Source organism: Palaemon carinicauda, chromosome 6, assembly GCF_036898095.1.
Source record: "Palaemon carinicauda isolate YSFRI2023 chromosome 6, ASM3689809v2, whole genome shotgun sequence".
NCBI lineage: Eukaryota > Metazoa > Arthropoda > Malacostraca > Decapoda > Palaemonidae > Palaemon > Palaemon carinicauda.
In genome coordinates this window covers 124683132-124695631 of record NC_090730.1, presented here as the reverse complement: position 1 = coordinate 124695631, position 12500 = coordinate 124683132, and the positions used below count along the sequence as shown (strand labels likewise).

The following is a 12500-nucleotide window of genomic DNA, read 5'->3' as shown; positions in this document are numbered from 1 at the left end:
CTTGCATGTCTTTGCATATTTTATGAAAAAAATCATTAACAAGACAATAACATTCAAACTTGTATTTCTTATAAGACGGTGAATCTTGTAGACTCTCAAAACATTCATAAAGTAACTTTTCCATGAGTTTCTTGTTCCAGTACCCATGAATCATCTCATATATTTCTTATCGACATTTATATAGAAATCATCATCATAATTATCTATTACAATACAATACATATAATCATAGTAGGATCATAGCTATTTTCCATACTAATTGAAGGATCTATATACTGAACACATCTTCACAAATACATTGATGATTGTCCGCACCAGGCTTAGATTTACGAGACAAATTATAGGATGAAATATTAAATTTCACGTGTAAATTTTTTTCTTGATATTTGCTGATTTAACTAGAATTATCAAATGGCATCTAGTTCTTTTGGGATTCATATCAAAACTTCTGAACTAGAATGTGAATGGTTTGTGATCATCCAATATGATTTTCATATAGTCATAAATGGCGTATTTAACATGACAAAAACTATTTACAATAGATAGCCTCTTCCTATCAACGCTATTTTTTATCATTACCATTAATTGATTTTAATTTTCTTGAAGAGAATGCTATAGGAGACCTATATTATCTTTCCACTGTAACAAATTTTCTCTACCCCATTAATCGGAAGCATTTGTTGCTATATAGATTTTCTTGCGAAAATCAGCCAATATGAGCGGTGATTTAGGAAGGCCATTTATCAAAATTTTTAAATTTTTTTTTCCAGTTTAAAACCGACCGCCTCCCTCAAAGAAATTTGTCTTCAATAAATCGTTTAGAGGAGATGCTATAACAGAATAGTTATATACAAGCTTTGTGTGATAACCAGTCACCCCTAAAAACTTTTGAAGGAGCTTATCTAAAAAGTTGAGACCGGAAAATTGGTAATTTCTTGAACCTTATCTTGAACAACCTTCAGTCAGCTAAGAAACAAAATAGCATAGATAAGCTAAATCATTCTTAAACAGAAAATTTCCCTGTTACTTATTTTTCATTTCAAATTGAATATGTGAAATCTGTTTAACGCTAATTCATGCTGAATCACTCATTTGAACTAAATATCACTTAACATTTTACCAAAAACTACATTAATTATTCTTGTGAATGTAGTAGGCCCCCCGTATAAGTAAACCAAATACCATACGCTGTGTATTCAGATAATTCTGTTTCATGAGGAATTTGATGAAAACCACTGAATAAATCTAATGATGTAAAGTACGTGTACTCCCCCAAGGCATTAATGATGTCATCAGTAGATGGCACTGGGGATATTATTTTCAGAAATTGTTTCCTCGTTAAGTTTACGAAAATCTACATAAACTCGCCAACTTTCATCTTTCATCGGTACACAAAGAAGTGGTGTATTGAATTGCCTAATTGTTTTTTTTTAATTACGTTCTCCTTTAATATTTCTTTCTTCAAATTCAATGTTGAATAATGGAATTTGATACGAAGGAACTTGAACAATTTTATCTGGGTAATTTAACCTTATTTGATGTGCAGTTACAGATGTTTTCCTAATATTCCAAACCGGCATAGAAAGTCTATCTTGAAAACATATTAGAAAATCTATAAACCATTTTCTAACGTTTTTAAGAAATAGCCGTAGCTAGTTTATCTCAAACTAGTGATCTCTTTTACTTAAATTATTTCCTCAGCCTGCAAAATTATATGCGTATGAAGTTCAATATCAATTCAAAAGATTATAAACTTCTATTCTAACATCCAAATTATCAGATAGTATGTAAAACCAGTGTACGTGACCCGTCAACAATTACGCTTATATTTAGATAGATATGAACACACCCACACGCACAGACTCAACCCTTACCACCTCCTCCACCTTTCCTAACTACAAGCCATTGGTTCGGCAATTTGTGGGAGATTGTGGTTTCCGAGTGTACCTCTCGAGGTACTCCCTCTCACTAGGGAATGGCTACTTTCTCTCCACCCCTACCCGAGGGATGAGTAGAGACCGAGTAGTTATACGTTTGGCAGTGCTACTCAGAAGGCCAGGAAAAAACAAATTTAAATATAGAGCCAGACACTTGCTCTTTATTATATAAGGGAGGAAGCTTCTGTCACAGATAAACCGTAAATTCTAACAAAAGATTCCTTGTTGGGCATATTTCATATGCTGTATATAATAATCATAGCTTAAGAATTTGGGAGAGGTTTAATTTTTCATTACTGATTAAAAAATGATTTTCTACATTATCTTTAACTAAATTAAATATGTCTGTAGTAGACTAAACTTTGGTTGGCTGTTATGTGAACATTAATATTTAGTTATTAGCATATCTATGTTTCTTAACGGAATTCGCACATTCAATAAATCTTCCTTTGACATATCCCTTTTTTTGCCGGAATTGAAGTTATGTTAATTGTTGCCATAGAATTTCATACATAACTCAACAAAGTTATCAATTACAATTAAATCATAAAGGAAATTGAATTTACCTATTCCATATCTAATACCAACAGAAACTAGTACATCAAGTGTTTTAAACTGTCTAATGATTAAACGATACGTTCGCATATCAAAGCTATTACAATGATTTCTCGTAACTACAAAAATAACAAAAGAATTGTGTCGAGACGTTACGGCCTTCATACCTACGATATTGATGAGGATAAAGAATCTATACACAACGCAAGTGATTATAGACTAGCATAAAATTTATCATTTACTTCGTCGATCATAATACAATCACCAGCTAAAGCGAAAAATTAATTATATGTCTGATAACTGTGATTAGAACTATGATTAATGACAAAGCTTCCAACGATTGCAGGTTAGGTTCTCATATAAATTTTTTCGTACCATATTACTTTATCGAACTAATTCCTGCCTCGACTCCTGGGTCAACTGACCATTACTAACTATTGCTGACCAAGCATTAACGAAAGTTACTACGCCTGTTTCTTAGGGCATTTTGGTTTCTAATTGCTGTGGAAGTTCTTGTCTACTAAGCCAACAATAAGAATTTGTCCTATTTAATCGTAATCGTATATATTAGACGACAAGAAACTAGTAAAAACTTAAATGCATTCGATTAACAAAGACTTAATAAAACATTTTAACACGATCTCTCTCTCTCTCTCTCTCTCTCTCTCTCTCTCTCTCTCTCTCTCTCTCTCTCTCTCTCTCTAGCGCACTAAGAGAAAGAGGAATAAATGTTAATGGAAAAATTTATCAATTAATATTACATGATCTACTTGTGTGATGAACTATTCGTCAACTTTAGATACTTACATATTGTATCCGTGAAATTTCGATACTTACATGTTGTATCCGTGAAACTTGTATCCGTCAACTTTAGATTCTTACATATTGTATCTGTGAACTTTAGAACCTTAAATATTGTATCTGGGAACTTTAGATACTTACATATTGTATCTGGGAACGTAAGATACACTCATATTGTATCCGTGATCTTTAGATACTTACATATTGTATCCGAGAACTTTAGATACCTACATATTGTATCTGGGAGCGAAAGATACTCTCATATTGTATCCATGAACTTTAGATACTTATATATTGTATCCATGAACTTTAGATACTTACATATTGTATCTGTGAACGTTAGATGCTTACATATTGTATCCGTGAACTTTAAATACTTACATATTGTATCTGGGAACTTAAGATACTCTCATACTGTATCTGTGAACTTTAGATACTTACATATTGTATCCGTGAACTTTAAATACTTACATATTGTATCTGGGACCGTAAGATACTCTCATATTGTATCCGTGAACTTTAGATATTTACATATTGTATCCGTGAACTTTAGATATTTACATATTGTATCCGTGAACTTTAAATACTTACATATTGTATCTGGGAACTTAAGATACTCTCATACTGTATCCGTGAACTTTAGATACTTACATATTGTATCCGTGAACTTTAAATACTTACATATTGTATCTGGGACCGTAAGATACTCTTATATTGTATCCGTGAACTTTAGATACTTACATAATGTATCCGTGAACTTTAGATACTTACATATTGTATCTGGGAACTTAAGATACTCTCATACTGTATCCGTGAACTTTAGATACTTACATATTGTATCCGTGAACTTTAAATACTTACATATTGTATCTGGGACCGTAAGATACTCTCATATTGTATCCGTGAACTTTAGATATTTACATATTGTATTCGTGAACTTTAGATTCTTACATATTGTATCTGTGAACTTTAGATACTTACATATTGTATCCGTGAACTTTAAATACTTACATATTGTATCTGGGAACGTAAGATACTCTCATATTGTATCCGTGAACTTTAGATTCATACATATTGTATCCGTGAACTTTAGATTCTTACATATTGTATCTGTGAACTTTAGATACTTAAATATTGTATCCGTGAACTTCAGATTCTTTTATATTGTATCCGTGAACTTTAGTTTCTTACATATTGTATTCGTGAACTTCAAATACTTACATATTGTATCCGGGAACGTAATATACTCTCATATTGTATCCGTTAACTTTAGATACTAACTATTGTATCCGTGAACTTTAGATTCTTACATATTGTATCTGTGAACTTTAGATTCTTACATATTGTATCCGTGAACTTTAGATACTTACATATTGTTTCCGTGAACTTATTCAATAGCCATCGAGTACTTATCTAATATGTAGAAAAACTATGTATATGACGTCAGTAGTAGGTCGTTGTTTTTTTTATATTGAATTGCAGCTCCAGTCATCTTCAGTGTACTCTTCTTGGTATGCGAACAATCAGTAAAAGTATGCGTTATAGGCTAGCACATCTTATATTTGTCTTCTAAGGCTAATTTCCTTTGCAGGGTGATCTTATAGTTTTGAGCTGCCATTAAATGTTATGGTAAAACAACTTTAACGTTCACTTTGATAGTCGTTAACCCAAATAAAACTTTATGATCTAATTGGCAACATATTTACTCTTTTATATTGTGAATTATAAATGTATATTGAGCATATTCGAGAGCCTAATAATAACTCTAGATAGCTCTTCAAATATGCAGGTTTTTTCAGGACGCCCTATATTTGCTACTGGCACAGTTTCTGATAACACAACCTTCACGTTTAAGGAACAGAAGTTTGATTTACTGTCAGGAAACATTCCGAGATGCATGCTGACAGACTTCTTTTTTCTTCCACTCCTATTTCTCATTACACATACACCTAAGTCAAAGTTTATTTCTTGAGTATTTTGAGGAGGTCAGGAACCTCCAACTAATTCTTTCAGTTATATTTTTCTCATTTAATCAGAGAATGATTCTGAGATATTTCCGGTAGCCAGATAAAGTCAAATTTATTTAGCTACTTTAAAATGCTTCGTTTCTCATAAATGTAGTTCTGGAGCCTTAAGCTTGGGATTTTTGTTCTCTTGCTTGAGAGTTCTTACTTTTTAACTTACATAATGATTGGTTTTATTGTCATAAATTTCATTAAAGCATCTTTATTAATATTTATTTTATGCGCACTGAATTCTTAAAGGTTATTATATATGAATACAGTTTTATATCTTTCTTGTTATCAAATATATGACAAAAAGATTTTATAGCGAACTAGGCATAATTTTATCTTTATTTCCCTTTCTGTTTTAAAATCTGGCCATTCCAATCTGTGGAAGTGGAATTCAAGTACTTTCTGTTCATTTCAGGAGAATGTTTGTGAACTATAAATGGTGATAATACAAATACTCTTCCTTTAATCTTTAAACTATCTTGTAAGTTTTTGTGTTATAATTTATTCATTATTTTCAGATGAATTATTTCCATAAGTTTTAATTATTGGAGTAATTCACATTATAATATTCTTTCACATATTAAAGTCTTGGAATTTTAGCATTTTATTATAATTCTTAAAGTCGGTTTTTCAAGTTTTTCTCACCTTCTATTTTGGCACTTGAAATGGTTTGATTTTGTCCTAATTTTCTCTTATAGCAAATTCAGTATGTTGATCTTTGAGAAGTGGTGGTTTCTTCAGCTTACTAAAAATTTAAAAAATCTTTCTGAAACACTATATAAATAATATTCTTAACAATTTCTTTTGATTCTAGGCTTCCATTCCACCACAGGATCATCTAGGAGCGAATTTTCGCTCGATTACAAGAATGATTGGTGTCATCGCTTCGAAAAGATTGCCCAGATATATGGAAAGGAACCAGAACAAAAACTAGAGAGTGAGAGTAAATTCCAGGACACACCTGAAGAGAAGAAGATGGCCCCCTTATCAGGTACTGCCACCATTAACAGAAAAAAGTCCTATGTTGCAAATGACGTGGCAAACTGCTACACTTTACCTGCATCCTTGAAGAAGAAAACTTACACAGGCCTTTCATCGGGTTCTACTCCATCTTCACCTCGGCTTATGAAGACCAGTGAAAATTCACTGGCAAATAGAAACATGGATGCTGGATTACCAGCTTCGAAAGATCACCCTGAGGGTGTCATCAAACAAGGCACTTCCGAGGGATGTGGTAAGAAACACTTACCGTCAACGGAAGATCGTATTGTAACCAATGACTCTACCAAAAGCAAAAAAAGCGTGGAGACGTGGTGCTGATTCAGTAGCAATTAGAAAAAAATGCATAATAGTTTTCAAATGTCCAAAACTTTAGATACAAATTCACTGTAGTTGTGACTGTTGTAAAGTGTGGACTCTAATACTTCACTGAGTGTTAATAAAAAATCAGTAAAGTGTATGAAGTATCTTCACTTATCCCACTTTTAAAGCTCAAACTCAGAATTTATTTATACTACAGTAAGACATCTAAATGATTTAATCATGCATCCAGTGAGTAATTTTCTACAAGACATACAAAGGAGTAGAATCCAGGTGTAGTTTCCTGTTACCATATCACGGCTTCACTGGTCGTTTCTAATCATTTGTACCTAACATGAACAAGAACCCATTACACAAACGCCGTTAAAAATAAGCAATTACTCTTCTGTAAATACTATAAACTTCGGTGTATAATAATGTGCACGTGGCTTTAATTTTAGATTGTGTTTGCGACGGTCTGATTGGAGTATTAAAGCGATGTTTCTGCGGTAACCATGGAATATTTGTATCTGAATAGCCTTCATCAATTACACAGAATTATTTTCAACGAGTTTGCCGGAAACATAGTGTAACATGAAGTCCTAGGATGGGACGGATTTTGTTAGTAGTCATTAAAGAAGTCCCCGTGAAATATAGAAATACGTTCGAAGCAGGTACACAGGAGTATTCCGAGTGTACTCCATCTGCCATTTGTATGATGTATTTAATTGCTGAAGTATTTCATTGTATTTGAGTTATGCTATGTGAAATACCTGTCTTGTATAAATACAGCTCCATGGAAATGTAATTCAAGGTTACTTTTACTCTGATTTTGGTAAAATATTGGTTGATTGTTTACTGTACTTCAGTGTCAGATGAACATTGAAGTACATTGTGTGTCTGTGGTTCAACAGTAGCAGTGATGAGTCTACTGCTGCTGCAGTGGAATATTTAACGTATGCTTCCTGTGATAGCTGATAGTTTAATCACTTAGGGAGCAGTTAAAAGTACTTCTTGCCACTGCAGTGGCTGTTACTGGGGCCAGAAAATCAGTTCCAGAGAGGGAGCAATAGAAGAATGTTCAGTGGTTTCTCAGAAGGTCGACTTGACAAAATTAATCAATGATTATTTTCAGCACTAGATGATTTGAAACACACGTTTACCACTGATTAAACTTTTGTAATCCTGTGTTTTTTATTATATAAGGAATACTAAAAATGGTCTATTACATCCAAATAAAAGATAATAACTTTTTTACCCTAGTGTTTAACTCGAAATAGAGTTTGCTACATCTATAAAGAATTATTATTGTGTTTTAAGAGTACCATTCAAAATTTGGATTTGGTTGCAGAAGTGATTCAAGTCTGGAGCTGTAAATGAGTTTTAGTAATATTTCCTTTAGCAGCCAAAAGGATTCTTCCTTATGAAACTGTAATTCATGTTTTTTTGTTTTTGTTTTTTACTTTTAAGAAGATGTTATTGAAAGTATGACAATAAAGAGTGCCATTAACTTTCCAGGTAATTAAAACTGTTGTAGGGGAATTTTTAAAGTGTGTTTGCTGTAATTGCTATGGATTTTTGTGTGTGGAACTGTGATTGCACTGCAGTGCGTGCAAAGTGCCTATTCCAGCGGTGTAGGAGTAATAGAGACCTGGCCACTGAAGCTGACCTCATTCAGACCATATACAACAGGGTTGCTGATACAGCAAAAACCCGTGACTTGCACTGAGTTGGCTAAATCTTAATTGCTAACCAAATCATAGGCGAAGAAACACCGTGCTGTGAAAAATAGCTTTTATTTTTACCCATCCTGTAATTGTGGCGTGAATTTTCAATCTACATATCATCCTATCAAGATCTCCATTGAAAGTCAGAATTAATTGGTAAATATGATTAAACAAACGGTTTTAATATTTTCTCATGCCTTTTTTACTTTGAACTCGAGTCCATAGCTAGGTAATGTAAGCATTAGTAATGTACTTTGTTTATTTTTATATTGAATTAGCCTATTTAGTAAATTACCTTTCAGGGAATTGTTTGAAATTATTCTTTTAGAGGGTAGTATGGCCTTACTATGTAAATATTTGTATACATATACGTTTCTACATCTACCACTAATTAGTTGATTCAAAGGATACTAAGAAACTATCAGCGATCTTCATGTGCATATAATTAGAATTTGAAAATCTCGAATTAAATATCCTTTGTATCCATGGATACTGTATGTATTTTAAGATAGAAGATAAGGTGTAAATCTTATGAAAAATAATAAAAGAAAAAAAAGAAAAACTAATTATGTTTGAGTGGTTTGTGACCTAGTTCAACAATATCACCCAAACTTTTATAATTCAGTCATATATAATATGCAAAAGAAGCAAACGAAACTTGAATAGGCTATGTCCCTTCGGGTATCCAGTTGCCAAGCTCCATTTGCATTGCATTTGCTCGATGCCGTTTGAGTTCGGCATTTGACTAGCTTTTTGAAATTCACGTGTCATCTAAATTCCATATCATTCTCTTGGTTGGGATAGCGATCCCACTGCAAGGCTTCACAAGACCCCAAATGGAAGGTAATAACTAATCCATTCACCTTCAAGGAGGTAAAGCTCAAAGACCGTCAGTTACTCGAGAAATTGCACAGATATTTGACGGGAGATGGAAGGAACCTCCAGGAAGTAATATATGAAGAAAATGTTATCAAATTCACATTTAGATAGAACATTTTAATATTCTTCCCTCACTTCACCTAAGTTGATATACTAATTTAGCTATAGCTGGAACGGGGTTAAACCCTTGTCTACTAAAATAATTAGCCTCCAGTTTTCATAATTGGTAATTTGTTTTTATGGCCAAGGTGATGAAAATGGTCAAAGTGGATTATTTCAAGTGAAGGGAATAGAAGGGAACTTTCTACGGTAGGGTGAAAGAAATAGTTATGGAAGAGTTTTTCAGGTGGGGAAATGAAAATTAAAATATCCATGGAAGAATTTTCTAAGAAAGGTATATGTTCTTTAATCTAATTTACACGTTCCCATCCATTCATTTCTAATCGTTCTTAGATCTTCTTATCTTGAAAGTTAAGACAATTTAACGTTAAAAATTAGTATATTTGATTTCTTATCTTAGAATAGAACCTTTTTTGTTAATATTTGTTCAAAAAGGTATTCATAGAGAGACCTTTTGATGTTGCTCAAAATATAAATCGAAAGAATTTCAGATTCGTTCGTGGAAACTATCTTTTAGTAAAAAAAAAACTACAAAAATTAACATCATGGTTTTTATTACTATCTGTGATATCTATTACATTTTACTGGTCGCTCACTACTAGGTCAACTGGTATATTAGACTTACACAAACAAAACCACTACCAGAACTCTTGTTCCACCCATAAACAAAATGTAGTACATATGAAATATTCCAATAGAGACAAAAGATGCAACACATTGCATTCCATTCACGTTTATAAACATACATTCCTAATTACAAACACAATTTTAGACAAAAATATTAACACTTCGTGATTTTGTGAATGGAAATTGAATAGTTTCAATAGTTTTAATACAATTGCAGATCTTTGAATATTCAAACTTGCACCATTTAATGTAAAAATACATTTAAAAATTCGTTGCCATATCAGCAAGGAAAACAAAACCACCAACAACAGAAAAGTATCCATTAATGATTGAAGCCTTACTGGTTCTTGATAAGCGTCATTTTCTGGCATTGCTGGATAATTACTTCCCCAAAGCTTATTTTCCAAGGAAAGACGTAACGTTTTTTCACTCATACTCAGATATATATATATATATATATATATATATATATATATATATATATATATATATATATATAAATATATATATATATATATATATATATATATATATATATATATATATATATATATATATATATATATATATATATATATACTATATATACATATATGTATATATATATATATATATATATATATATATATATATATATATATATATATATATATATATATATATATATACACACACACACATATATATATATATATATATATATATATATATATATATATATAGATAGATAGATATATGATCATTATTATAACTATTACTAGCTAAGCTACAACCTTAGTTGAAAAAGTAAAATGCTAAAACCCCAAGAGCTCTAACAGGGAGAAATAGCCTAGTGAAGTAATGAAAGAAGTGAATAAATAAACGATATGAGAAATAATGAACAATTAAAATAAAATATTCAAATATATATATATATATATATAGATATATATATATATATATATATATATATATATATATATATATATATATATATATATATTATACATATATGTATATATATATTTATATATATATATATCTATATATATATATATATATATATATAAATATATGTATGTGCGTGTATGTGCACGTGTGTGTGTGCATACATGATAAGATATACATATGAATGATTTTATTTATAAAGACCCATAAAGTTTGTATATATATACAAAAATCTATATATATATATATATATATATATATATATATATATATATATATATATATATATATTTCGTATATATATATATATCTATAGACAATTTTATATATATACATACATATATATGTATATAGATATATATATATATATATATATATATATATATATATATATACATACATATATATATATATATATATATATATATATATATATATATGTATATATATATGTATATATATATATATATATATATATATATATATATATATATATACTCTCTCTCTCTCTCTCTCTCTCTCTCTCTCTCTCTCTCTCTCTCTCTCTCTCTCTCTCTCTCTCTCTGTATATATATATATATATATATATATATATATATATATATATATATAAATATATGTATATATATATATATATATATATATATATATATATATATATATATATATATATGCTGCATTTGTATGTTTACATAAAAATTTGTATGAAAAAGTACCAATGTAATGATCGTCATCTCTCTTGCTTAACGTTCGCCAAATGTGCTTTCATCATCAGGGCTTACTTAGAAAGGAATCGATAGTAGACTTTGCATATCATCATACACGCCCACATATATGTATTTACAGTCTATATATGTATGTGTATATACTGTATATATATATATATATATATATATATATATATATATATATATATATATATATATATATATATATATATATATATATATATACATTAAATTTATATATACATAAGTACATTCCCTTCTTTGGAATTTTATTTGCCCTCTTCCACTAACGCGATTTCTCCTGCCCTCTCTATTCCTCTACCGATTCTATGTAAGCCTGAAGCTATACACTGTAATATAATGCAGCATTTCTCTTTGCTAAGCATTCAGAATATTGGTTTTGAAAGAAGGCAGCAACATCATAAGTTGCTCTTGTTTCACAAGCTACGCCAATATATTGATATATGCTGATTATGTTCCAAAATAGGCAAGCATAATTTTAATGTCCCAGGGTGATATTTAGAAAATCATAATAATATTCAGAAATGTAAACGGGTTAGCCCCTGCATGGACAAGCCGTATACTAGATTATGCGTGTGACCTTAATATATTATGTAATTGAAGTAATACTTTTTTATGACTGTTGACCTTTCAATGTGTTTTACTGCCTTTTCATTATCTTTAGTGACAAATTACGAATTGTATTTGTTATTAAATGTCAAAGAAGAATTGATATTTATACTAGCCATAGCCGAATAAAATGAATAATTGTTCACGGAAACCATAATCTATCTTAAATGAAGTAAAAAAATGTCAAGGTAAGTATAAGAATACACCTAGAAGACTGGGGATGTATCAGTTAGTCAGAAAAATGGTGGAGAAAAC

The 12500-nt window shown here is 30.5% G+C and overlaps 1 pseudogene; it reads left to right on the top strand.

Annotated features, from left to right (window-relative positions):
• Nucleotides 1-7415, top strand: part of LOC137643219 (DE-cadherin-like) — a 201020-nt pseudogene extending 193605 nt beyond the window's left edge.
• The last annotated feature ends 5085 nt before the right edge of the window (nt 7416-12500 follow it).